Source organism: Eptatretus burgeri, chromosome 5, assembly GCF_056783735.1.
Source record: "Eptatretus burgeri isolate ZD-2024b chromosome 5, Ebu_testis_v1, whole genome shotgun sequence".
Lineage (NCBI taxonomy): Eukaryota > Metazoa > Chordata > Myxini > Myxiniformes > Myxinidae > Eptatretus > Eptatretus burgeri.
This window is the reverse complement of record NC_140965.1, coordinates 35,788,416-35,815,729: the sequence shown is the minus strand read 5'-3', so window position 1 is coordinate 35,815,729 and position 27,314 is coordinate 35,788,416. Positions and strand designations below refer to the sequence as shown.

The 27,314-nt window shown below is 42.2% G+C and overlaps 1 protein-coding gene across 3 annotated transcripts in view; it reads right to left on the bottom strand.

Moving 5' to 3' along the window:
* The window catches only part of LOC147026225 (uncharacterized), a 47,738-nt gene that overhangs the window by 1,401 nt on the left and 19,023 nt on the right, over window positions 1-27,314 (bottom strand). For all 3 annotated transcript variants that reach the window (XM_085881421.1, XM_085881425.1, XM_085881426.1), the window contains one exon: window positions 8,363-8,428. The gene's annotated coding sequence lies outside the window, so the exon portion shown is untranslated. The remainder of the gene's footprint in view (window positions 1-8,362; window positions 8,429-27,314) is intronic.

The following is a 27,314-nucleotide window of genomic DNA, read 5'->3' as shown; positions in this document are numbered from 1 at the left end:
GTTCGAGCTGTAATGGCAGTAAAAATACTCAAGTTTTCTAAAAAGTAACAGACAACACTACTCAGAGCCTCAATATGAAATCCACCGAAGCAAGAAGAAATTGTGTTGATCTGACGTCATTAAATATCATGTGATTCCTTAATTATTTGACCACAAAGTATGGAAAACTCTCGATGTTGTGCTGCTTCCACAAGATAATTACACAAGTCTATAATATAGAAGAACATGAAATGATCAACTGTGAGTAACCTGAACAGCATGAACCGTTGGGGGATTATAATGTAAGGGACCACTGTGTGGTGAGAGTGGGATACAAATGCACGTGAATGTATTTTATACGAATATTATTATCCTCATGTCCATTTGGAAATAAAAGTGTCGCACTTACCCTCACGTTACCTCCCCTAGTCAGAGTTGCTGCATGTTGTTGCTTGTCATCTCCAAATGTGGGTTTCAGAATGTGGAATGGAGCCCTCCCAGGTCCCAAAGTATCCACCTTTGTGTGTGTGTGCGTGCGTGCGTGTACGTGCGTGTGTGTGTGTCGTGCTGGATATCATAGTGGTGTAGGCCTCGGCACCCACATGGGTGGTGGTAGCTCATTATGCCATTAACGACGAAGTAAAGCAGTGGTTTTCAACCTTTTTCACTGATGGCACCCTAAACTCCTACATCTTATTCTGTGGCACCCCTATTCAATTTCTGTTTGAAAAGTTGCCTGAAGAACATTTAACTTCAGGCTCCACAAGTTTGATTATTGGATGCAATACATAATTTCAGGAGTGTTTTTGTGGGCTTCTATTACCACTAATGGATTCCAGACACAACTGAAGATTGGCAAAGCATGCAATTCGCCCGTCAAAAGATATTGTATTACTGTTACAACTTCCAAGCTATGTTTGATTTAATTCGTGTAATGGAACAATACAGTAATTAATGAAATGAGAAGCATTGCTTTATTATATGTTCCTGGTATCAGATTCCACCAACACTGAAAGTAACTCGAAGGGCACTTGGTGGAGCACATACCTCCGCCATGTAATGCCTGATCCACCACAACATATCAGACTCAATACATTTTTGAAATATCATGCAGTATATTATTTTTGGCCCTTTCTCTCAATGGTGAAGAATCACTTGAGAAAATTATCAGATCCGGATCTGGATCTGGATTTGGATCTTCAGCAAAATTGAAACAATTCATCCTTGTCACACACCTAACCTGTCCATAAAGTTTCGTCCGAATCAGTCCATAACTTTTTGAGATATCCTGCACACAAACAGACAAACAAATGAGTAAAAGACGTCATGCAGAGCACGATAGTTGCAAAATCCATCCGCTCTCCAAGAGTTGCCATGGATACATCAAATTGTCCATTTCATTAAGATTAAAATTGACAATCTTAATCAAAGCTCAGGTCAATCGGATGAAAATTGATTCTTTTTTAGATTGAAATTGATGCTTTTAAATGTTTGACCTTGAGTTGACCTTTGATACTTTGACCTCGAAAATAGTTGGTTTCCAAATTCAGTGATGCACAATGCAATTGCTGCTTAATTTTCAGGTTAATCAGATGAAAATTGACGATTTTAGAAGTTTGACCTTGAGCTTGACCTTTTGGCCACAAAAATAGTTGGTTTCCTAATCCAGTGACACAATATGCAAATCTTGTTCAAATTTCAAGTCAATCGGATGAAAAATGATGGTTTTAGAAATTTGACCTCAACATGACCTATGATCTTTTACCTCCAAATCAATAGGCTTCTCAGTTAAGACTACCTACCTCTGCAACATTTCCTGAAGATTGGTTTTAATTTGTGACCTGTAGGCGATTTACAGATGGAGACAGACAAAATAACATCATTGCCTGACCAGTATACTTGAAAAATCTTCCATTTTGGAAGTAACAGACGGACAGGGGTGAAAACATAACCTCCTTCCACCTTCGGTGGTGGAGGTAATAAGTGATAATTCCCAACAACAATCACACTGACATGTAATGTTACATGATCTGATAGTGAAAGTGACACGTGTAGGCAGACATGGACACGAAACATGGATCATGACAATAATCCTGGATGAGCCCTTGGGTGGTGGAGGCCCAGGGGCAAGTGTCCTAGCAGCCCTTGCATAAATCCAGTCGTGCGTGTGTGTGTGTGTGTGTGTGTGTGTGTGTGTGTGTGTGTGTGTGTGTGTGTGTGTGTGTGTGTGTGTGTGTGTGTGTGTGTCAATAATTCTAAAACCATGAAACCTAGTGGCCTGAAACTTTGCATGCAGACTAAGGGAACTCCAAGGAAGTGTATGAGTGAAAATTGATGGGTTTGGATTAATTGAAACACCCCTTTTGAAGGTAACTAACGGTCTTATTTAATTATCCTTTATCGAGATGTCATCCTTGGTCCCCTCTGTCAGCTCACTGGGGACTCGATTCGCCATTTTGTTCGGCCAATTCAAACATGCCTTGATTTGGAAACAAGATCTCCTCTCATAATAGATGGAAACAAGATAAGTATATGCATAATCGAAATATTATATCTGAATTGGATCTTGTGGACTAAATAAGTGTCGAGATCTGGAGTGAAATCTGAAAATTTCAACAAATGATCGATTTTTATAACCAAGTGAATTTATTTAAGCAAAGCATTAAGCTTGATTTTTTTTCGACTGTTCGGACGATTATATTGAGTGAAGAAAAGATTAAGGAATGTGCAGAAAGTGTAACTTCATTGAGTGCAATACTGTGCTCAAAACCTGTTTTTGCAAGCCGCGGTGATACAGTCCACAGAGGTCCTTTTTTGAGCAATTACATATGCCGTTTGCTCTTTATCGTTTTGTGTGATCTGCTTTCATGACAAAATATTAATACAAATAAATTAATAGTTGCTGCAATATATTAATCGTCGGTAGTTTCTGCAAATGAAGAGGTACGCAGACAGCACACATGGACATGGAACAAATGGGTACAAATGACTATCCGTGGGGTGTGTGCACGCCTGCATGCTTGGTTACGTGTATGCGGGTTTCGCAGGTATGAGATCTGAACTTGAACTCAAACTTGCACTCGGGCCGTGGTGTGCAGTGCTATGGAGGAGGTTATGTGCCGTCTCGCGAACCATGTGCTTCTGCACATGGGGAGCAGATATGCTGCTGCGCCAAAGCCACATGGCACGTGCCACTGTGCAGTGAGAGTGTGGGGAAATCTGCGCATGTGTGCGAGTGAAAGTATGAGTATATTTCCGGTGCACCTGCTTGGCTGGCATGGACCGTGAGGAGGTGGGTGGAACGTGTGCGGGGAAGGGGGTGGAGGCATGCAGGAAGGCCTTTGCTAGGTAGATAGCATGGGTTTTAGTTTTTAACTGCTCCAACCCACTTTTATATAGAACACAGCAGTTAAAAAGAAAACGTTGCTGTTTGTGAGTGTTTTATCGCCCTGGTAACGCCCTGGTACATTGTGTACCCCACCCTCAGGCTGCCTTCCCCTCCCCTCAAACTGCCTTCCCTCCCCCTCTCCTCAAAATGCCTTCCCCTCCCCTCACACTGCCTTCCCCTCCCCTCACATTGCCTTCCCACCCCCTCACACTGCCTCTGCCCTCCTCACACTGCCTTCCCTTCCCCTCCCCTCTTGCTATCCTCCTCCCAAACCCCCCCCTCCACCACCATACATATCTCCTGAGGTCGAGCAGTGGAAGAGGTCTCAAAGAATGTGCAAAGTGAACACATGAAAGCTTTTCTGTTTTTTTTTTTTTTTCGCAGTCGGAACTGCTGTTCAGATCAATTCCACAATTCGTCTCTGCTTAAGAGATTTAAGAGCTTGTCGTCTGTGTCGAAATTAAATAAAGGCACAAACAATGGCACGGCTTTTTCGATGATTGAAGAAAAATGCCCTTCCTTCTCTTCCCCTTCCCTTATGCTTACCTCCTCCAAAAGGCGCATCTCTGGGTGATGCCCAGCCTTTGTTTAGTATGACCTGTTTGAACATGCTGTTTTAACATACCCAATTTCGTTCAATCCTGTACTAATGCTCCTCTACTATTGTCCAATAAATCCTGTACTAATGTTCAATCCTGTTATCCATCATCAATTCTGACATTAAATCCATCCTCTTCTCAAATGGCCTGATTTCAGATCATCAATTTGGATTCAGACCAGGTCACGACCCTGGACTTGCTGCTCCTGCTTTCCCAACAATGGATGGAGATCCTCAATATCAGACATGAGATCAGATCCATCTCGCTCAACATATCGCGAGCTTTCAATTCGGTCTGGCATGCTGCCCTGCTCAGAAAACTCTCCACCTATGGTATCCAAGGCAATCTCCACTCATGGCTCGCAGACTTCCTCTCCTGTCACAGTCAACGTGTGGCCCTTCATGGAATTCTCTCATCCCCTCTTCCTGTCCAGGCTGGAGTTCCTCAAGGCAGCGTTCTGGGCCCTCTTTTTTCTGGTTTTCATTAACGATCTCTCTGACTATCTGGAAAATCCTCTTTATCTCTTTGCTGATGACTCCACCCTCTGCCGAACCATCTGTCATCCCTCAGATTGGCAAGCAGCAGCCTCTTCACTGTCTGCGGATCTGGGTAAAATCACAAACTGGTCCAACACGTGGAACATGTCTTTCAACCCTGACAAATCTCACACTCTCACTATGTCTCTCCAAAGGGACCGTTTAGAAAATCCACCCATCCACTTTCTCAACAATCCTCTGGAAGAAGTCCTTTCATTCAAGCTTCTGGGTCTCACTATCTGCCATGATCTTTGCTGGGAAAGCCACATCTCCAAGCTGGCCCCCAAAGCCAGTCACCAGTTGGGCATCCCCCATCGTGCAAAGTCATCCTGAATCTTTGGGTCTCTCACTGCAGGCAGGTCGGTGGTCTTTCTGTCTTCTACCATCTCCTCTCCAGCCTCACCCCCCCATAAACTTCTTCACCCATTCTGTCTGCTATCTCTCCCGCCCATATTTCCGCAGGGCACTCAAGGTCTGCCAGCAAACCCCATCTGGTAAAACTACCAAAATCAAGAATCACTGCTCACTTTCATTCCTCTTTTTTTCAGGTCTTTGTAACAAACTTCCACACTTTCGGATCCCATCCCTCCTGCCTCCTGCTCCCCTTGGTATAGGTTATCTGTGTTAGCTCTTATATGAGCCTTGACATTGTATATTAAAATAAATAAATAAATGCCGGCATTAGGGGACCATTCCCCCCTACCCCCACCACTTTCCCTCAAGCCCCATCTCAAACGCTTGTCAAGAACACCGCCTTCCCCTCTCCACTACCCCCCTCTCTTGTCCATCCTCCTCACTCCCTCACCCCTCCCGGAGGGTGGCGACGTGTGGTGAGGCCTTGCTTGCCCTCCCCTTTCCTCGCTCTCCTCCCCTTTCCTCGCTCCCCTTTCCTCACTCCCTCCTCACTCCTCCTCCGTGTTAATATTCCCATCAGCATAGCGACGGGTTGTATTTGCTGGTATTTCTAATCTGTCACGTATAATATGATGTGTGTGTGTGTGTGTGTGTGTGTGTGTGTGTGTGTGTGTGTGTGTGTGTGTGTGTGTGTGTGTGTGTGTGTGTGTGTGTGTGTGTGTGTGTGTGTGTGTGTGTGTGTGTGTGTGTGTGTGTGTGTGTGTGTGTGTGTTTAACATTTTGAACCATTTTTAAATAGCTTGCAGTGCAGGGTGGGAAGGTTGATGTTAGGTGAGAGTGTGGAGGTGAAAGTGGTTAAAGGTTCCAGGAGATTTCACAATGTGCTTCATGCTACATTAATGTAACACACGTTGTTTAAATAGAAACCTTTCCTTTGAAAAAAATTACAAACGGCAATGAACTTCAAAGAGACAGCTGTAAGGTCCGACGCTCCATGAATTTTGTAATCAGTCACCCAAATGTGATTTCAGATTTATGGCGTGGAGACAATTGGGAGGAAAATGCTTTGTTTTGATTTTTTTTTAAAGAGATCGAGGCTCATGTGAAAGTTAAATGAAAAGCTGGATGGTTAACTACCTATGGCGTTATATATGGGGGCAATCGAATGTGGAAAAGATTGACAGTATGGGCCGACCACTGCTTCAAGGTATGCGAGGTCGATGCCAAATGTGGTAAAGGAAAAGATTTAGTTACTTAATTTCAAAATAAAATAATAATTTCAACAACATTTACAAAACGACCTTGTACACCTTATTTTCAGTTGTAAGATTCACAATATCCAAGTACATACCCTGGTTCTATAAAATGATTATTCTATCTCAAAAAAAAAGGCTTTTCTATAAACCTGTGAATAAACCTTTATGGTACCACTGCTTAAAGGACTGAACGTTCAGCCACATTTGTGAGCTCCAATAAACTAACTTTAATGTATTGTTTAATTTCCCCACCACCTACTGCTTCTCCAAGTTATAATCATCACAAGAGCAGACAGGTTGGTTCAAGCTGCGCGTTGGGTCGTGAACCATCTTTCAGCCGGCGGCGTCTGTGCGCCGAACACAGGAAAGATAGCTCCTCAATAATGCAAAAGAGAGCGGATGCACATTTCGGTGTGCCAGCAAAACAGTAAGTGGCCTACAGAGCTCTTCCAATACTATAATCTATTGTTTTAACAACCACAAATGTTCTCTTTCCAAAAAAAATTAATAATAATTAAATAGATTTCCAGCAGTCTGTGAAAAGAATGATAGTTGTACTCATGCATTTGATGTCCAGACCTCAGCAATTGTTGGACTATCGAGCAGTGTAGTGAACAATGTACTACCAACCATATAAACTAGAGAGTTCGTAGAACACGATACTCCACGCAGTATTCAAGTATATACTGTACGTACTTTAATTTTAATAAAATAATGGCTTTAAAGATCATTAAAAAAAACCCTGGAAGTTTAGCACTACTGAAGCAGTCTCTTACACATCACCTTTCTACACTGTAATTAGATGACATTGAGTCACAGTTTAGGAGATGGAGCCTTTATTGATCACCATAGAACGCAGCATCAATCGGCATCATGTAAAGCCATATCGGCAGTCTCTTCTTCACCCTGATACTGCACCCTCTCTGATACCACGCGCACTTTCAAGGGGCTGCACTTGACAGCTCCTATTACATACACCACCCTATAGAACATATCCAACTACTGCAAAACCGGAGGTTCTTGGAAGTATTATAGCTTAGCCTGGACAGTCACACTCATTTCCCGTGAGTCATACTAAGTTACACTGGACTACTGTAGAAACACAATGCTTGGCAAACTGGTCGACTTAGCATATCCCTTGGAACACCTTTAGAGTAACAATCCATCTCAAGCTAATCATTTACATTCATTTACACACCGTGATATAAGACATCAGGGTTTGTTTGCTCTTCAGAAACTTCCAGTGAAGACCATTCAACCTCATCTTCAAAGTACTTTAAAACCGGTCAAACTTAAAGGAATCAACAAAATCTGCAACCCCTCATTGAGATTTATACATGCAGGACTTGTTCGGATACTTCACCAAAGCGCACTTGGGATCATTGTTTGGGGTACACTACCTGCCAGAATTATGCTGCAACTGGCAGCAACAATGTGATCTATTGGTCAAATTAACTCGTCGAACATTCCAGAGTGCAGGTCGTTGTTGTAAATCATTTAGATGTACGCTGTCCAAACTATCCGATGTCCACCATAGGACTTTATTTGATAATATTTTGACAGGTTTGCTGTGCACGATACATCTGCATTTATGATGAGCATAAAGCAACTCGTTCAACTGTCGAGGAGTTACTGGGTGGGACACACCTGTTTTCTGCCACAACAGTTATTTTGAGACGTCACCATATTTACCAGTGACTGTCTGATTGTGGCAACATTGACTTGTACTCTCACTTTGTCTTCTGATTAAATTTTTTTTTTTAAAGATTATTGTCTTTACCTTTTTGCACTATGTTATTGATTGCACATCACTTGTCTGCTGCAAGGTGAGTTGGGGTTTTTATCTGCATTGTCTGCTTAATTACCAGATTTTGCTTGAGATGGAATGCCCTCTCTAATAGTACAACTCAGTGTAAAGTAATCGTGGAATCAGGATGCCCAGTTTGAAACCAAAGGTGACAAGATGATGAGAATCGTGAATGGATGCTTGGAAAGCTGATACAATGCTCGATGACTGCTTGTGCTTGACTCATCGTTGGATGTGACAATGTGATTGGCGAGTGCGTGTCAAACATGAAGGAATTGGGTTACTAGGTGGAACCGAATTTAACCAAACGCCTTATGTTTATGGGGACAAGTTTGTGGTCGATATAAGAACCAAAAATTATCTTGCATAGAAAATAAGATCAGTTAAAAAAACAAAAATGAAGTTTGCTGTTAGTTGTCGTTGTGATGCAGTCATACTCTCACCTTCATGTTCTTCCTGTTCCAAAACTTCAACATCAGTATCAAGCATGTCATGGCTCCCTCCGGTTCCTGTAAATGAAGTCATCGTTGGCATGTATAATTAAGTTTATCTGCAGAGAGGTATCTCTTTAAATACTGCACCAAACAAAACTTTCAGTTACACAAAGGGTAGTCTAGTTATTACATATACACCAAAGTGTGGTTGGGAAAGGGGGGGGGGAGTATGAGTTGTGAAAAAAGAAGAAAATGAAGTATTGATAGGTGAGAGAAAGGAGAGTGGTTGGGAAGGGAGGGGGGAGGGGTATGCGTTGTGAAAAAGAAAGAAAATGAAGTATTGACAGGAGAGAGAAAGGAGAGTGGTTGGGAGGGGGAGGGGTATGAGTTGTGAAAAAGAAAGAAAATGAAGTATTGATAGGAGAGAGAAAGGAGAGTGGTTGGGAGGGGGAGGGGTATGAGTTGTGAAAAAGAAAGAAAATGAAGTATTGATAGGAGAGAGAAAGGAGAGTGGTTGGGAGGGGGAGGGGTATGAGTTGTGAAAAAGAAAGAAAATGAAGTATTGAAAGGAGAGTGGTTGGGAGGGGGGGAGGGTATGCGTTGTGAAAAAGAAAGAAAATGAAGTATTGATAGGAGAGAGAAAGGAGAGTGGTTGGGAGGGGGAGTGGTATGAGTTGTGAAAAAGAAAGAAAATGAAGTATTGATAGGAGAGAGAAAGGAGAGTGGTTGGGGGGTGGGGGAGTGGTATGAGTTGTGAAAAAGAAAGAAAATGAAGTATTGATAGGAGAGAGAAAGGAGAGTGGTGGGGAGGGGGAGGGGTATGAGTTGTGAAAAAGAAAGAAAATGAAGTATTGACAGGAGAGAGAAAGGAGAGTGGTTGGGAGGGGGAGGGGTATGAGTTGTGAAAAAGAAAGAAAATGAAGTATTGACAGGAGAGAGAAAGGAGAGTGGTTGGGAGGGGAGGGGTATGAGTTGTGAAAAAGAAAGAAAATGAAGTATTGATAGGAGAGAGAAAGGAGAGTGGTTGGGGGTGGGGGAGTGGTATGAGTTGTGAAAAAGAAAGAAAATGAAGTATTGATAGGAGAGAGAAAGGAGAGTGGTGGGGAGGGGGAGGGGTATGAGTTGTGAAAAAGAAAGAAAATGAAGTATTGATAGGAGAGAGAAAGGAGAGTGGTGGGGAGGGGGGAAGGGTATGCGTTGTGAAAAAGAAAGAAAATGAAGTATTGACAGGAGAGAGAAAGGAGAGTGGTTGGGAGGGGGAGGGGTATGAGTTGTGAAAAAGAAAGAAAATGAAGTATTGATAGGAGAGAGAAAGGAGAGTGGTTGGGGGGTGGGGGAGTGGTATGAGTTGTGAAAAAGAAAGAAAATGAAGTTTTAATAGGAGAGAGAAAGGAGAGTGGTGGGGAGGGGGGAGGGGTATGAGTTGTGAAAAAGAAAGAAAATGAAGTATTGATAGGAGAGAGAAAGGAGTTATGGACCCGATAGTTGTAGATGGAGGGAAGGGAAACGCTAGGAGAGAGGGGAAGATCAGAGAATATTTCCCATAATTGCAAACATCTACCAATATGAAACAGTGTGTGTTTGTGTATTTGTGTGTTTGTGTATTTGTTTGTTTGTGTATTTGTTTGTCCCCATTCATAAGGATGAGTTAAGGGTTTTCAAAGGCCAATTTTTTAACACGAATGTATGTTCACAACGGTCTATTTTTCAGAATTAAAAAAAACAACTCGATAAACATTTTTCATAAAAGAGTAATTACGTCTCTTTTATTGGAAAGGTAGACGGTGACTAGCAACCAGACCTCAACGGCAGTATACAGAAGCGTTTTTAAAAACACAATAAACACAAGGCACAGGGAGGTGAAATTTGCTGCACACGATGTGTAACACACGCAGAGTAATACGAGTGTTCGTTTACGTCTGCAGGATTGCTAAGAAATAAAGAAGATATAAGCACACATGACACTAAGCGAAGGCTTCAGACTTTGCCATGCTCACAATGTTGTACCGTCAAAATGAAATGTCCCAGAAGATAAAGAAAATAGGTTCACATTTCTTTATTCAGTGTTTTAAAATAACGCATTGTGCTATGGAACATCATATCTTTTAGTCTCTTCAAATAAAATAATTCCAACCTATCATTTTTGACAGGCTTCTTCTTGCTTGCTTGCTTTCGCAGCTTGGCTGCCAGGAAGCTATCATTTTGTTGGGGCACAACTATACTAATGGTGCTGTGCCCCTATACCAGTATGCTGGTACCCATTTCTTCAACCTCAGAAGGATGACAGGCAGTCAACCCCACCTGGTATTAATTCACTAGCCAACAGGGCTTGAACTCACAGCCCTAAGATCCCAAGCCAGTCACCATAACCACTAAGCCAACACCAGGCTATTTTGATGGGCTTTTATACTAGTATCAAATGTAATTCCCTCAAGAAGGCAATGACAGCACAAACATTCAAAATTACACAGTGGACTCATGATGAGATCTCTAGACTGGTATCCCAGAGCATAATTTGTGGGTTTAACCCCACCTAAAGGAAGTGGGATTAAATGTCTATGCTTCTGGAGCCTGAGCTGGTTTAAAGTGTTACCATGCCACTATCTGGTTGTTAATAAAAAAAAAACCAGCTGCCTCACCAATTACCTTCAAGGGGTCGGTGATTTGCCATCATCACCTTGTCTGGATCCTGTGCAGGAACATTTTAACACCTTCCTGTGCAGGAAGTTTGGATAAAGAATAATGCAAAAAATAATATACAATATGTCACATGGTAGTTTGTGAAAAAGAGTGTCCAACTTTTACACTATTCACTGGCAAGAAAGAGGTTGTGGAATCAAAAATGTTCCTCGGGTGAGTTGTTGCAGTATGTAGTAGGCTCATCTTGCTCATCTCTATGATTGAGAATATTAGAACGTTTGTTTTTGGAGAAAGAGCTACTGAAGTGTAGTATAGAAGCAGTGATCCAAGTGACTTTGTGGTTGTTAACTTCGTAACTCGTTTCCACAGACCTCAGATAAATTGCATACTGGGAGGAAGGATTGAAAGTACATTATCCTCCTTTATATGCAGCACGAGATTGCTGGTTGCATCACTGGCTGAGCGCACAGTTGTGCCGCTGATGCAATTCCCCTATTACCAGTACACTGGTATTCATTTCGCTGACCTCAGAAGTATCAACTCCACCTGGTGTTAATTCAGTAGCTGACAGGGCTTGAACTCAGGACCCTAAGGTCCCAAGACAGCTACCATAACCACGAAGCCAACAACAGGCTGAGAGTAACTACGATAAACAGCCCAACGGCTTACAAATATTAAATATGGACAAAAAGGACCACAGTAGCTTCTAATGCAAGTTGCTGGTCAGAGGAATTATTTCATTTTAAAACTTAGTGATTTGAGTGCTCCTTGTACATACAAGGTTTATTGATGCAAGCTGAAAGCTTTTCATGTTATCTTGGTTTATGATTAACATTTCTTTTTCCCCTTTATAACACAAGGACACACAAGGACACACACAGAACTTGAATGCAGGGGAATGCCATTTGGCCCATCAAGCCTGCACTACCTAATTGAATATAACACCATTTTAATGCACTGATTACACCACATTAAACTAATCGACTAACTTCAATCCAACATTTAACACCAAACACCATATTAACTCAATCGAACATCTAACAAAATCTAATACTATACACCACATTTGATTTGCTTTGATTCCCTGTGGGGCACCTCGTCAAACATCCGAAAATATAGACACAGATCTGGCAGACACTATGGATAGGCAGTCCCTTGGGGGACAGGGCATGATGTCTTGCAGTGAATGTATTAAATCATGTAGTGCAATGAAGCTGGTTAATTTTGTTATGTTCTTAGATTTTTTGTTCACTTAATGTAATTCTCCAAACAGGAGAAAAAACAAGCTCAAATGAGCTAAGATCGTCGTCCTCTTAATGATGACGTCATAAAAATTGATATGACGTCATAGTGATGTATCATATGTGCGGTAATTCATTTCTGCTCATGCCCTGTTCGATTCCCGCAAACAATTCAAAAAGCTTGCCTAGTTTCGGAGATAATTTTTTCGGCGATTTCCATTAGCAGAGATATTTTGACGTCATAACTTTTTTTCTAGGAGGAATTTTCAAAATCGGAGATGGTTACTTTCTGTGCAGGGTATTTTTTACATATATATATGCCAAGTTTCAGGAAGTTTTGATGAAAACTGGAGGCTGTGAAACAAAAAAGTCTACAAGAAGGAGAAGAACAACAACGTGAGTAAGACTTAGAGATCCTCCACGAGGATCTAAAAGTTTCATACTTTGGAAATGTCACATTTTCTTGTGAATGTATGGAGGAGGGAACATAACCTTACTTTATTAAAGTTAATAAGTATATCGGCTTACTTATATGACTTTCACAACAGATTTCGACACTTATTTTAGTCTGGACGATATCCGTGTTGTGTAGTAAAATCAGCCAATACATGAGTCCTTTGGCTCAATCCTTTAATGGCGGCTTTCACCTCCTTCACTCCTCACAGCCCGCTGACATCACGAACTCGTCAGTTCCGCTCATCATGCACACATTAATAATCATGCAACTCCCAACACCACAATCCGATCCTCAAAAGTGAAATAATATTTCGATGATATACTTTAATTAGTCCGTGAGAGTAGATCGTGGAAAATCGTCTCGTGTAATGCATGAAATCGCTTCAAGCTGCTAATTTGAAAACTTGTACTACTAACAAAAGTAATGTTCACAGTGATTCGTAGTTATGATGAACAGGCATTCAATATGAGTGAGGAAAGTGAAGAAAAAAAACTTTATTGTTAAGAAAACTTCACTGTTCCAAGTCAAGGCATGGTTGAGCAGGCCAAAAAACATGGCGGTTTCAGACCCCAGTGAACGCCTTAAGACCCAGGAAGTGAGGTGACCGAGGATCGCCCGATAAAGGATATAATTAAATAATGCCGTTAATTATCTTCAAAAGGAGTGTTTTAATTAATCCAAACACCCAATTTTCACTCTTGCACTTCCTTGGAGTTTTCTTTGTATGCATGCAAAGTTTCAGGCAGCAAGGTTTTATGGTTTTGGAGTTATGTGTGCTGAAAAGGATAATGTCTGCTCCTTCTCCAGTGAGGAAGGGGATTCCTGCCTCACAATGGGACAGAGCTCGACACCAAAGCTAAAATATAAAAAGGTTCACCTGTTCTACAACCCAAAACCACTAAGTTACAGACAAATCGGCAAAGATTGAATGAACACAGCTGGAGCTTAGAGGAGAAGGAAATAATTCTCCACAACAAAGCGTATTCTGCACATGAAGCATGGGGGATGAGCGGTGAAGGAGAAAGATTCATGAAGCAGTTGACAATTTGGTTCATGAATAATGATCCTTTACTGAGAAAGAAGGTGTAGATTTTGAGTTCTGGGAGAACATCTTCCCACCTTCTGAAACCCACAAATGGAGATAACAACCATCAAAAAATTAACTAGATCATTTTGGGAACTTTATTTGAAAACGTGACCTTTAATTGAAAATCTTTGTTACTGTGTTCTATTTTAGAAAGCATGTCTGTCACTGTCGAACATATACTATGTTGTATAATCCATCCATCCATTGGGAACATACTCTGTGCGGAGCATTGGTACTGCCTAAGCAGTCTCCTTCACTATTAGGGACAATCTTGGATAGGTCACCACTGCAACACAGGATACCAACAAGCTGGTGCTCATTTTGCCAACCTCAGAAGGTTGACAGGCAGAGCCAACCCCACTTGGTATTAATTCAACAACTGAGCAGGATTTGAACTCAGGACCCTGAGTTCCTCAGCCCATCAACTGAATCATTAAGCCAACACCAAGCTATGTTACAATAACAAACAGTGTTTCCGATGAAAATGTTTAGAACTTTGCCTAAAATACATTCAAACTAGAAAATGTGCAAAAATTGCATATTTGAATAGGTAATGAGCTAATAACTCCAAACATCTTGAGTATATGGTGATTAGACTTCACAGACATCTTCACCCTGACATCATCTACATGTGTGTCAAATTTGCTAAATCAATGTGTAAAACCTTGCTTCCAACTGCGTTCAAACTGAAAATAGTGCAAAATTTGCATATTTGAACATGTAATGAGCTAATAACTTCAAAACTATTGAGTGTATGATGATTAAACTTCACAGACATGTGCACCTTGACACGGCTGAGATCCCAGGGGAATCCACCCTCCCCCCTTTTGAGAAGGTCTAAAATAACCTGGCCTGATTATGGTTAATTGATAATGTAAAGATAACTGTGTAACTGTGATTTGTGACTTGTAGAGGGTTTATATTTGCCAAACATTTCAACCTGGTTCAAATACATTTACTTAGACAAACTTAGCCAGACACAGGGTCACTCTTGGAAAGCCTTGTTTCAAAATATATTTTGTCCTTGAGATTTTATTGCATTTGAAATCTCTATTTCTGAAAAGGCTGTAGTTCAATGGTATGGCAGCCGGCAGTGGACTGAGTACTCATTAGACAGGAACAAACGGTTGTAGTCACAAGGGAAAAGTCTCATCCCGCCGTGACGTGTTGTCAGCATACCCAATGTGGGTAAAAGATATTGATTGCTTTGAATCCTGTAAGATATCAGCTCTGATCACAGATAAGTTGTATATAAGATTACAGAAGGTCTCTACTTCAAGTTTAAGAAGTGCTGCATTAGGAAGTCGAACTTTGCGACATTCATACGAGAACAATATTGTAATCGTCACGGTAACCAAAATTTTAACTTCTATAACTAGCAACATCCTAATGCAGAATTTTTTTGCAGTTGTGAATGATAATGAAATCAAGATCAAGCAACATGTCACTTTGCAAATCTACAGATTCACTTTCCTCTTTTTCCCAGTAAAACTTGCCAGTCCAACGTAATTTACGAAGAATGTTCATCATATTCCATGACCTATGTGCTCCAGGCTATGTGACCTTGACAATTCATGTTAGATCCCTCATTATACAAGCTTGTGCAACACAACACTGTGTAGTGCTTTGTCAGACCCAAACGGGTGCAGATGCATTTTTCTCCTTCGTTGCTTTGGACGTTTTTTTTTTGAGAGAGATTGAGCAACGTTGCATGAAATGATCCACCAAATGACTTGACTGGACGTGAGCTGGAATGGCGATTTGAAAATGAAAAAAACATTTTTTGTGGCTTCTCTGGTGAATTCCTCATCAACTAACATGTAAACATAAAGTGCATTTACAAAAAGACACTCACCCATTCCTTTGATAGTGACAAATGATGAGAGCTTGTTGCTGTACACCTTATAATGATGCAAACTAAAAATTAGGGCACTCGATAGAGCGCATACCTCTGCCACGCAATACCTGATCCAGCAGAACATATCGGACCAAGTAAGTTATTGAAACATCATGCTATGTATCGTTTTTGGCCCAATCTCTCAATGGTGAAGACTCACTTAAAAAATTAAATAATTCTCGTATCCTGATCCGGATTCGGATCTTCACCAAAATTGAATAAACTCTTCCTTGTCATGCACCCAAACTGTCCACCAAGTTTCGTCCGAATTCAGCCCCAACATTTTCAGATATCGTGCTATTTATCATTTTTGGTCCCATCTCTCAATGGTGAAGAGTCACTTAAAAAGTTCTAGTATCCGAATCCGTCCTCAATTTTGAGATATCCTGCACACACAAACAAACAGACAGAGAGGGGGTGAAAACATAACCTTCTTCACCTTCGGTGACGGAGGTAATTCACGAAGTTTGGTGTGCGAATTCACGCTGAATCGCCAGGCCAACAAGAAATGGTGAATGAAGGAATTTTTCTAAAGATGAAGAAAAAAATCTCAAATGTAATCAGGACACAAACTCTTTGTGCAACTCACCATCACTCTGCTTCTTGCCTTCCTTCTCCTCGTCATTTTCTCCCTCCTCTCCTACCTTCGGAGGAGTGTCCGACGGCTTTTCCGAAGGATTCACCACTTTAGTAGAGTTGCTACTAGCACAACCCATGTCCAAAGAGGGGTGTCTGATGCTGTTGCACAGCGTGTGCGGTCAGATGCTTCGGGGTGCAAGGTGTGGACACGCAAGGTGTCGTGCGCTAGGTTCCCCGTGGAAATGCACAGACTGAACCCTGAAACACGCTTTCGGTTGTGAGTTTTAGTTGCAACGATTTGTTGCCTCCAGTCACCGGGGTAACGCGATGACTGCCTGAGGAGGCGGGCAACAGCGACAGGAAGGGATGCGACGTTGATGGGATGGCTCGGTAAGGGGATCTCTGCCTGGGACCTGCCACTCTGTTCTCTTCCTGCTGTCAACACAAAGTTTCTTACCTGCCCCTCAACCTGGGATGCCAAATGAAAGTACAGTACACATTTGAAATCTATCAATCAAAGATAATCATGAAAGTATTGAGTTGGATTGAAAACACCAATCCGATCTGGGGGGGACTCAGAGCTACCTTTGACAACCTTCAAACAAATTAAAGATTTTTTTTCACAAATAGGTATGGACAAACCTTGAATGATGTCAATTACAAAAAGTGATGAAAGGAAAGTTAATTGTTAATTCACCAGCGGTGCAGATCAATTACATTGTTTTGAGAACTCTTGCCCTTTTGATGCTTGAATAATCAACTCCTTGCATGAAACTGCTCCCAGTATCCAAGCGCAGGAAATGTTTTTAAATATTGTGAATAATCCAAAAGAACGTTTTAATACAACAGCAAGTAAATTACTATTCCAAATAGCACACCGCGTAATTCAATGTCATGCCTGATGGAGTTCAAGATGATTTAATATGAGCTATAAAACACAGCAGCAATCTGAAAAAAAAAAATTCCATTTTATCCGAGATTTTATCACCTTGTTCAATTTCGAAACTTATATGATATAGACGTATAAAGGTAATAGCAGTAATACTTTCACGATTTTATGCTGAATTGAATTTTGAGTGTCGTTCAAAAACTCTCGTCACCCCCACATACATTGTAGACATAGTGCAATTGACAAACTTCAATTACATCGCATGACTTGCTCTATGTGGTCTTCATCCACTTCTGAGTTCTTGGTCTGGTTGTCAAAAACTTTTTGATATCAGAACAGAAGCCTTCCGCGTGGTGTCCTGAATGCGGCGGACGTGGCTCTGTAAACCTGCTGACCAGAGGCAAAATGCCTTCCTCCAATTCGTTTTTCATTTTGGGGATTAAGTGTAAGTCTCTTCGACTTAAATCCGGTGAATACGATGGGGGAAGGGAACACTTACCACTTCCAACACTCGGACACATTGCGGACATTGCGTTTTGCATGCACTGCAACATTGTCACAGAGGAAGACGGCGTCGTTCAGAAGAGATAAATGTTTTTCCCCACTATGGGTCTCGTATCTTCATGCAAACCATATATGGTTGTCATTTCCATTCACTGTTGCATACGGGGCGTTGTGGCGTGCGCCTGTAATCCGGCTACTCGGAGGCTTGGGTTGGAGGATTGCTTGAGGACGGGTGCTCTGCACTGGGCTGCGCTATGAGAGGGTGTAGGGCAGCCCTGAATCATGGCGAAACCCAATCCATATCCCTGTGTCGTAAGAGGCGATCAGGGTTGCGTCAGGAAGGGCATCCGGCATAAAACCTGTGCCAAATCAGTATGCGGATCATAATGGATGATCCGCTGTGGCGACCCCTAATGGGAGCAGCCGAAAGACGAACAACAACATTTCCATTTACTGTTGTACGTTATCGAACTGCCAAGTTTACCAAAATTCCAATGTGCTCATAAAAATGTGTGCAACCTTGATGCTCCCTACTTTTCATGGCATCTGACTATTTCAGACATGGAGAACATGGTTCTTTCCACTCTGCTGAACGGGACTTCAGTTCTGGCTCATAGTTTTGGCATCAAATTTCACCTCCAGTAAAAGGCAGTTCTGGACAAACTTCATGCCTGCCACCGCAAACACATGTGAGCCATCATCTGACATCACTTGCTGGACAGTTTGATCTCCAACGACGCATTGTACAACCTGTGCAATACAGTTCAGCTTACTGTGAAAGTAGCTGAACAAAGATGGTCCATGTTTGGCCAGGTGCTGCAGATGCCAAAGCACACCTGTACAAGCAGCTCTGGGATTCACTGTATCGGGTGCTAACAAATACCGAGCCCGCAGAGGACATCAGTGTGCTGCGGTCATGCGGACTGACCTAAAGGAAGCAAGACTGGGAACATTCAGATCGAAGAAGGACCTGAGGGAGCTCAGGCTGCTGCCTAAGGTCAAGGCACAGTGGTGCACAGTGAAGAAGGACTGATTGCAACTGTAGGATGGTTCTACTACTATTGCTGCAGAACACAATATATCATCATCATCATCATCAATTGTGGATTCCATTTTGGGTGTTCTCCAATGTTGCAAGTTCTTGAATGGTGAAACACTGATATAGAAGCAAGAGTTGGTTAATAACAGTGACAATGTCCTCACATCACTGATGTAAGGCTGAACAGAACGCAGTACACACTGTGGGTTGTTGTTGTTGTTCATCTTTCGGCTGCTCCCGTTAGGGGTCGCCACAGCGGATCATCCGTTATGATCCGCATACTGATTTGGCACAGGTTTTACGCCGGATGCCCTTCCTGACGCAACCCTGGTCGCCTCTTACGACACAGGGATCAGGATTTGGGTTTCGCCATGATTCCGGGCTGCTCTACACCCTGCCCAGTGCAGAGCCCCCGTCCTCAAGCGATCCTCCAACCCAAGCCTCCGAGTCGCCGGATTACAGGTGCACGCCACTACGCCCGGTTCAGTACACACTGTGGGTATCATCCTCTAATCACAGAAAGGATGATCCCCATCGCTGAATGGTTCTCAATGGCTGTCTAGTGTTAGGAATAACTGGAAATGTTTATTGGTCCATTTCATGTTCATTTTTATTCAACATAACTAACAAAATTTAACTTCTGAAATTTTCATTGCTAAGGCTTTGCACCATGGTCACATGTTTGCTACTATGATGCAATTATTACCTCCCCCATCGAAGGTGGACGGAGGTTATGTATTCACCCCTGTTTGTCTGTCTGTCTGTCTGAGCATGATATCTCAAAATGTTATGGACAGATTTGGACAAAACTTGGTGGACAGGTTGGGAATGTGACAAGGACGAATTGATTAGGTTTTGGTGAAGACCTGCATGCAGATCCTAGAATTTTTAAAAAGTGATTCTTCACAAATTGAGATGGCCACGACCAAGAACAAGAGACTTCACCAATTGAGAAGGCCAAAACCGATATGTACGAGTAGCACGATATCTCAAAACATTGTGGACGAGTTATGACAAAACTTGGTGAATGAGTTAGTTCGGAGACAAGAACAAGTCGATTAGATTTTGTAGAAGGTCCGGATTCAGATCCTACTTATCAGTGGGATACAAAATGTAAACTGTTCAGCCTGGCGGAGGTATGTGCTCTACCAAGTGCCATTCTACTTTGACAGGTTTTGATATAGACAGGTTCAGATGAACCCTCACCACCACCTCCCCAGATCGGTGCCCCTTAGTGCTGAATATGTATGAGGAGCATTCAAAGGGTACCAAGAACGAGGTACTCACAATTGTCCAAGACACTCCAAGGATTATTTTCACAAATGCAAATATATTGTTGCAGATCCGATGTCGCGGGGGAACCACGAGGGAGTGGTTGTCTCGGGTTCCTCTCCGGACTTGCCGGGAATTGCAGGTCATCGCACATGAATAACTTTCAGCTCGTTTTTTGTATACAATGTCGAGGCCCGTATGAGAGCAGGTCGAGAATCGACCGCGAGTGCCAATGACTTGATCACGTGACGGGTCCTCCATCTCACAACCGTTTACTGTATATGGGCATGTGACATCCTTATCGGGGAATCGCATCCTTGGTACGTACCTGCATTATTTAGATTACCGACCAAATCAGGTGCAGCTGAGCAGAGTTGCCAAGTATGTACCGGCGATTTAATAGATTATTGGGGAATAATATCCCAGCTAAGGTGCCATCACACACACACACATACACACACACACACACACACACACACACACACACCGAGGAAAATTAGAGATAGCCCAGAGAAATACTTAGTTTGTAATTTTTTTGGTAAACATTGTCGAGGCTCGTATGAGAGCTAACACACATAACATACAACAGGGGAGCAGGAAACAAGAGTGGCAGGAGAGGGAAGGACAAAACAGGGGTGAACACAGACATGAGGACATCTGTGGAAGGGAGAGGGATGGGACGGGGTACATGGGGTAAACAAGATGTATATTATAGGGACTTTCAGGAAGGAAAGCAAGGAATTTGAAGGAGGTGGATTTTGGGTGGATTAACGGGGGAAGGAGATATCGAGGATTTGGATGGGGGACGATAAGAGGTGAAGGTGAACAACTGTTTTGAAGGTCTTGAGGGAAGAATGCGATTGAATAGAGTGAGGGAGTTTATTCCAAATGTGGGAGGAAAAAGAGGAATGAAAGAGTGAAGGGAGCAGTGATGACTGATTTTGGTAGTTTTACCAGAAGGGGATTGCTGGCGGACCTTGAGCAACCTGCAGAAATATGGGGGGGGGGTATCGCAGACAGAGCAGGGGGCGGGGGAGGCCGGAGAGGAGACTGTAGAAGACACATAGACCACCAACCTGGGTTCAATGAGAGAGTGAGAGACCAAAAGATTCAGCCTCATCGCGGGAGATACAAATGATCCTAAATGCCTTGGTTTCCACAGGGTGAAGCCGAGAAAGGTGAGAGGCTGGAGCACCAGCCCAGAGGGATGAGCAGTACTCCATCAGGTTGTTATGTGGACGAAAGCTTTGTATATGGTCAGGAGCTCAGGTGTGCGAAGGAAGGACTTTGGATGACAGAGGATGCCCAGTCGGCGATTGACTTTGGAGGCCAGCTTGGAAATGTGGTTTTCCCAGGAAAGATCATGGCAGATAGTGAGACCCAGGATCTTGAATGAAAGGACTTCTTCAAGAGGATTGTTGAGAAATTAGATGGGGAGGGGGGGTTCCATGTGGTACTTTCAGAGAGACATTTAGTTGAGGATTAACGACCTCTCAATATGTGGTGCAGCCGGCAGACCTGCGCAGCCCAAAATGCTTAGGAAAGGGGAGGAGGGAGAAATACTGAGGGTGTCTGGGGTGCATGTTTGAGAAGTGCAAATGTAATGGGACGTGGGGTGTGGCGTAGTGTAAGAGGAAGAATGTGAGGTTTATCGGTCAGTTCAGTTCGCTCTTTAGTTCGCACGTGCGTTTTGTTCTGAAAAGAACAGTTGATCGGGCTTGCCCACATTGGTTCCTCTTTTGCGTTCACAGTAGATGAGAGATAGATGGTAGAAGAAAGATGTGTGAGAGAAAAGACCCAATCGTAATTGCGTAAGTCCGTACGTGTAAGTGTCATTGTAATCTAATGGGTGGCGTTGAAATTGAGTAGTCTTGGCTCTCAGCAGCAATGTGTGACGCCAGGCCTGTTCACGCTGACTTAACGCTTGTCCTTGCGCCACCTGTCTCCCCGGAAAGGTCTGATGTCTGGTGATATTTTCTCCTGCGATGCTCGCAGCGATACTCTGTCCGCAGCGATACTCTGTCCACAGCGATACTCTGTCCGCAGCGATACTCTGTCCGCAGCGATACTCTGTCCGCAGGGATACTCTGGCCACAGCGATACTCTGTCCGCAGCGATACTCTGTCCGCAGCGATACTCTGTCTGCAGCGATACTCTGTCCGCAGCGATACTCTGTCCGCAGCGATACTCTGTCCACAGCGATACTCTCCTCAGGCGATAGTCTGCAGAATGAGTTGAACACCCTCTTTTATAAGCCCTGAATGAGGGGAGGAGCCAACTCTCGGATCAAAAGAAGCTGTACGAAATTGAACTCCCCTATTGCTCCATAGCGGTTGAAGCCACGCCCCGCCAGGCAATGGAAAATGGCCCAGTCGCCGGCCAACAGGGGCACGCACAACAGTTCCCGATCTTTACCTGGGGCTGTAGTTTTTGAAGGCTCTCTTTGGACCCAAACTTGTGCTGGCCTTCATTCAAACCTTGGATTTTAGGGAAATCCCTGCGCTTCCCATGGGTAATATAATTTTAAAATAATTTTAAATGAGCTTCAGCTTAAACGAGTGTTAAACGAGCTTCAGTGCAAGTTTGCGCTTTGAGTTATGCCCCGAAATAACCCGAGCTGCATCTCCTCAATGTCTTTCCAGGTTGTAGTAAGTGTTTGATGAGTATGTGACAGCTGAGGTGGTTGTAGAGTCGCAGGAGCATGTTACGGCGTTTGTAGTGAAGTAGCAGTACGTTGTGGTGTTGCAGGGAAGAGGTTCCTTGGAACGAGGTTGTGAGTAATGGTCACGTTTGTAATGGAAAATGGAAGCGTGGGTTGTTGCGTGGATTTTAAGTCGTCCTATGAAGTGGTTGTGGTGAGCATGGTATAGTATGGCGAGTGGAATGAAGGTCAGAGGCGAAATGGTGGTTGAGAATTGGCGCGCAGTTTTTAATGGAAAATTGGTGCGCAAATGCAAATGTGGTGCTCGCAGCATCCTTGCTTGGTTACTAGTAATCTTTACTGATTTGCATGCGTGCTTGGTTACTCGTAATTTTTACTGATTTGCATGCATGTTTGGTTACTAGTAATCTTTACTGATTTGCATGCAAGCTTGCTTGGTTACGAGTAATATTTACTGATTTGCATGCATGCTTGGTTACTAGTAATCTTTACTGATTTGCATGCATGCTTGCTTGGTTGCGAGTAATATTTACTGATTTGCATGCATGCTTGGTTACTCGTAATTTTTACTGATTTGCATGCATGCTTGGTTACTAGTAATCTTTACTGATTTGCATGCAAGCTTGCTTGGTTACTAGTAATCTTTACTGATTTGCATGCATGCTTGCTTGGTTACGAGTAATATTTACTGATTTGCATGCATGCTTGGTTACTCGTAATTTTTACTGATTTGCATGCATGCTTGGTTACTAGTAATCTTTACTGATTTGCATGCAAGCTTGCTTGGTAACTAGTAATCTTTCCTGATTTGTGCGTGTACCTGCTGTTTATGAGTAATCTTTCCTTATTTGCACGCGTGCTTGCTTGGTTACTCGTAATCTTTACTGATTTGCGTGCATGCATGCTTGGTTACTCGTAATCTTTACTGATTTGCGTGCAAGCTTGCTTGGTAACTCGTAATCTTTTCTGATTTGTGCGCATACTTGCTGTTTACGAGTAATCTTTCCTTATTTGCATGCGTCCTTGCTTGGTTACTCGTCATCTTCACTGATTTGCATGCAAGCTTGCTTGGTTGCTAGTAATCTTTCTTTATTTGTGCGCATACTTGCTTGTTTACGAGTAATCTTTACTGATTTGCATGCAAGCTTGCTTGGTTGCTAGTAATCTTTCTTTATTTGTGCGCATACTTGCTTGTTTACGAGTAATCTTTACTGATTTGCATGCGTGCTTGCTTGGTTACTAGTCATCTTTACTGATTTGCATGCATGCTTGCTTGGTTACTACTAATCTTTAATGATTTGCATGCGTGCTTGCTTGGTTACTAGTCATCTTTACTGATTTGCATGCATGCTTGCTTGGTTACTACTAATCTTTAATGATTTGCATGCGTGCTTACTTGGTTACACGTAATCTTTACTGATTTGTATGCGTGCTTGCTTGTTTACGAGTAATCTTTCCTGATTTGAATGCGTGCTTGCTTGGTTACGAGACATCTTTACTGATTTGCATGCGTGCTTGCTTGTTTACAAATAATCTTTACTGATTTGCATGCATGCTTGCTTGGTTACTAGTAATCTCCACTGATTTGCATGCATGCTTGCTTGGTTACTAGTAATATTTACTGATTTGTGTGTGTGCTTGCTTGGTTACTAGTAATCTTTACTGATTTGCGTGCATGCTTGCTTGCTAACTAATAATCTTTCCTGATTTGCACACGTTCTTGCTTGGTTACTGGTAATCTTTCCTGATTTGCGTGTGTGCTTGCTTGGTTACTAGTAATATTTACTGATTTGCATGCATGCTTGCTTGGTTACGACTAATCTTTACTGATTTGTGTGCGTGCTTTCTTGATCACTAGTAATCTTTACTGATTTGCTTGCGTGATTGCTTGGTTACTCATTATCTATACTGATTTGCATGCTTGCTTGCTTGGTTACGAATAATCTTTACTGATTTGCATGCGTGCTTCCTTGGTTACTAGTAATCTTTACTGATTTGCATGCGTGTTTGCTTTGTTTCTAGTAATATTTACTGATTTGCATGTGTGTTTGGTGGTTACTAGTAATCTTTACTGATTTGCGAGCGTGTTTGCTTGCATGTTTCGTGTGAGAGAAAGTTGGTGGAAGAACACAAAGATTGAAGGTTAAAGAACCCTAACTGAAGGAGTCCCATGCAACGTATCTTTCCTCTTTACCCACTATACATATGGAAAGGACTAACTAATACACATACTATTGAAATAACTGCCTTGGGAACGCTGTATGTTGTGTGCCATTGCCTTGGAGGCATGTGGTTTCACAGAACCACAACAATAGAAAAAATATAATGATGAAATAAACTATATAAATGGATTCTGTGGAATTTTCAGGGTTCACACACACAAAACCTCACCATCACCTTTCCCCCACTCCCACAGGTGAAGGTCCGAGCCCTGAATCTGTACTGTGTCGTTTCCTTGATGTAATGTTTCCTTTCCAATCCTCATGTGGGTTTTCCTTGCTGCAGTGCACAGCGTCCCCTGTTGTCCATCTTTCACTCTCCCGCCACAGCCTGGAGAGTTCGTTTATAGTGGATTTCCACAATTATTGCATTCGCATTCATTCCGAACTCGGCTTCATGTGTCGGTTGTAATTTGAGCATGATGATGACGCAGTGTGCTGTCGTTGATAATTAAACTGTCCTAAATTCAGACCATGACTCATGTCAACATTAGATATGTGAAAGGTTGTTTTTTTTCTGTTGTGTAAATAGTTGTGAAATTGTGTCTTTAATAACGGGAGTGGAATTGAGAGAAAACAAATCTGGGATTGAAGTCGAATTTGATTCAGAAAAACGAGATAAACACAGAAATTCACAAAGAGTATCGAAAAAAACAAAACATCAATGAAAGTTCCTTTTAACGGAAATATTTATCCAGTTCAAATTAACATTCAGCTAATTTACCAATAAAGTGATTTCAGTGGTTAATAGAGCATCACATCACACATCACATATCACACAACATATATCACACATTGTATAATACGTCACACGTCACACAACATTGTTCCACTCAATTGATACACCTATGATCAACCAAGCTACTGTTGTTGATACATCAATGATCAACCAAGCTACTGTTATTGATACATCTATGATCAACCAAGCTGCTGTTATTGATACATCTATGATCAACCAAGCTGCTGTTGTTGATACATCTATGATCAACCAAGCTGGTGTTGTTGATACATCCATGATCAACCAAGCTGCTGTAGTTGATACATCTATGATCAACCAAGCCGCTGTTGTTGATGCATCTATCATCAACCAAGCCGCTGTTGTTGATACATCTATGATCAACCAAGCTGGTGTTGATACATCTATGATCAACCAAGCTGCTGTTGATACATCAATGATCAACCAAGCTACTGTTATTGACACATCTATGATCAACCAAGCCACTGTTGTTGATACATCAATGATCAACCAAGCTACTGTTATTGATACACCTTTGATCAACCAAGCTGCTGTTGTTGATACATCTATGACCAACCAAGCTGCTGTTATTGATACATCTATGATCAACCAAGCTCCTGTTGTTGATACATCTATGATCAACCAAGCTGCTGTTATTGATACATCTATGATCAACCAAGCTACTGTTATTGATACATCGATGATCAACCAAGCTGCTGTTATTGATACATCTATGATCAACCAAGCTGCTGTTGTTGATACATCTATGATCAACCAAGCTGCTGTTGTTGATACATCTGTGATCAACCAAGCTGCTGTTGTTGATACATCTATGATCAACCAAGCTGCTGTTGTTGATAAATCTATGATCAACCAAGCTGATGTTGTTGATACATCTCTGATCAACCAAGCTGCTGTTGTTGATACATCTATGATCAACCAAGCTGCTGTTGTTGATACATCTATGATCAACCAAGCTGCTGTTGTTGATACATCTATGATCATCCAAGCTGCTGTTGTTGATAAATCTATGATCAACCAAGCTGGTGTTGTTGATACATCTATGATCAACCAAGCTGCTGTTGTTGATACATCTATGATCAACCAAGCTGGTGTTGATACACCTTTGATCAACCAAGCTGGTGTTGTTGATACACCTTTGATCAACCAAGCTGCTGTTGTTGATACATCTACGATCAACCAAGCTGTTGTTGATACATCCATGATCAACCAAGCTGCTGTTGTTGATACATCAATGATCAACCAAGCTGCTGTTATTGATACATCTATGATCAACCAAGCTGCTGTTGTTGATACATCTATGATCAACCAAGCTGCTGTTGTTGATACATCTATGATCAACCAAGCTGGTGTTGTTGATACATCAATGATCAACCAAGCTACTGTTATTGATACACCTTTGATCAACCAAGCTCCTGTTGTTGATACATCTATGATCAACCAAGCTGCTGTTATTGATACATCTATGATAAACCTAGCTGGTGTTGTTGATACATCTATGATAAACCAAGCTGGTGTTGTTGATACATCTCTGATCAACCAAGCTGGTGTTGTTGATACATCTATGATCAACGAAGCCGGTGTTGTTGATACATCTATGATCAACCAAGCTGGTGTTGTTGATACATCTCTGATCAACCAAGCTGATGTTGTTGATACATCCATGATCAACCAAGCTGGTGTTGTTGATACATCTATGATCAACCAAGCTGGTGTTG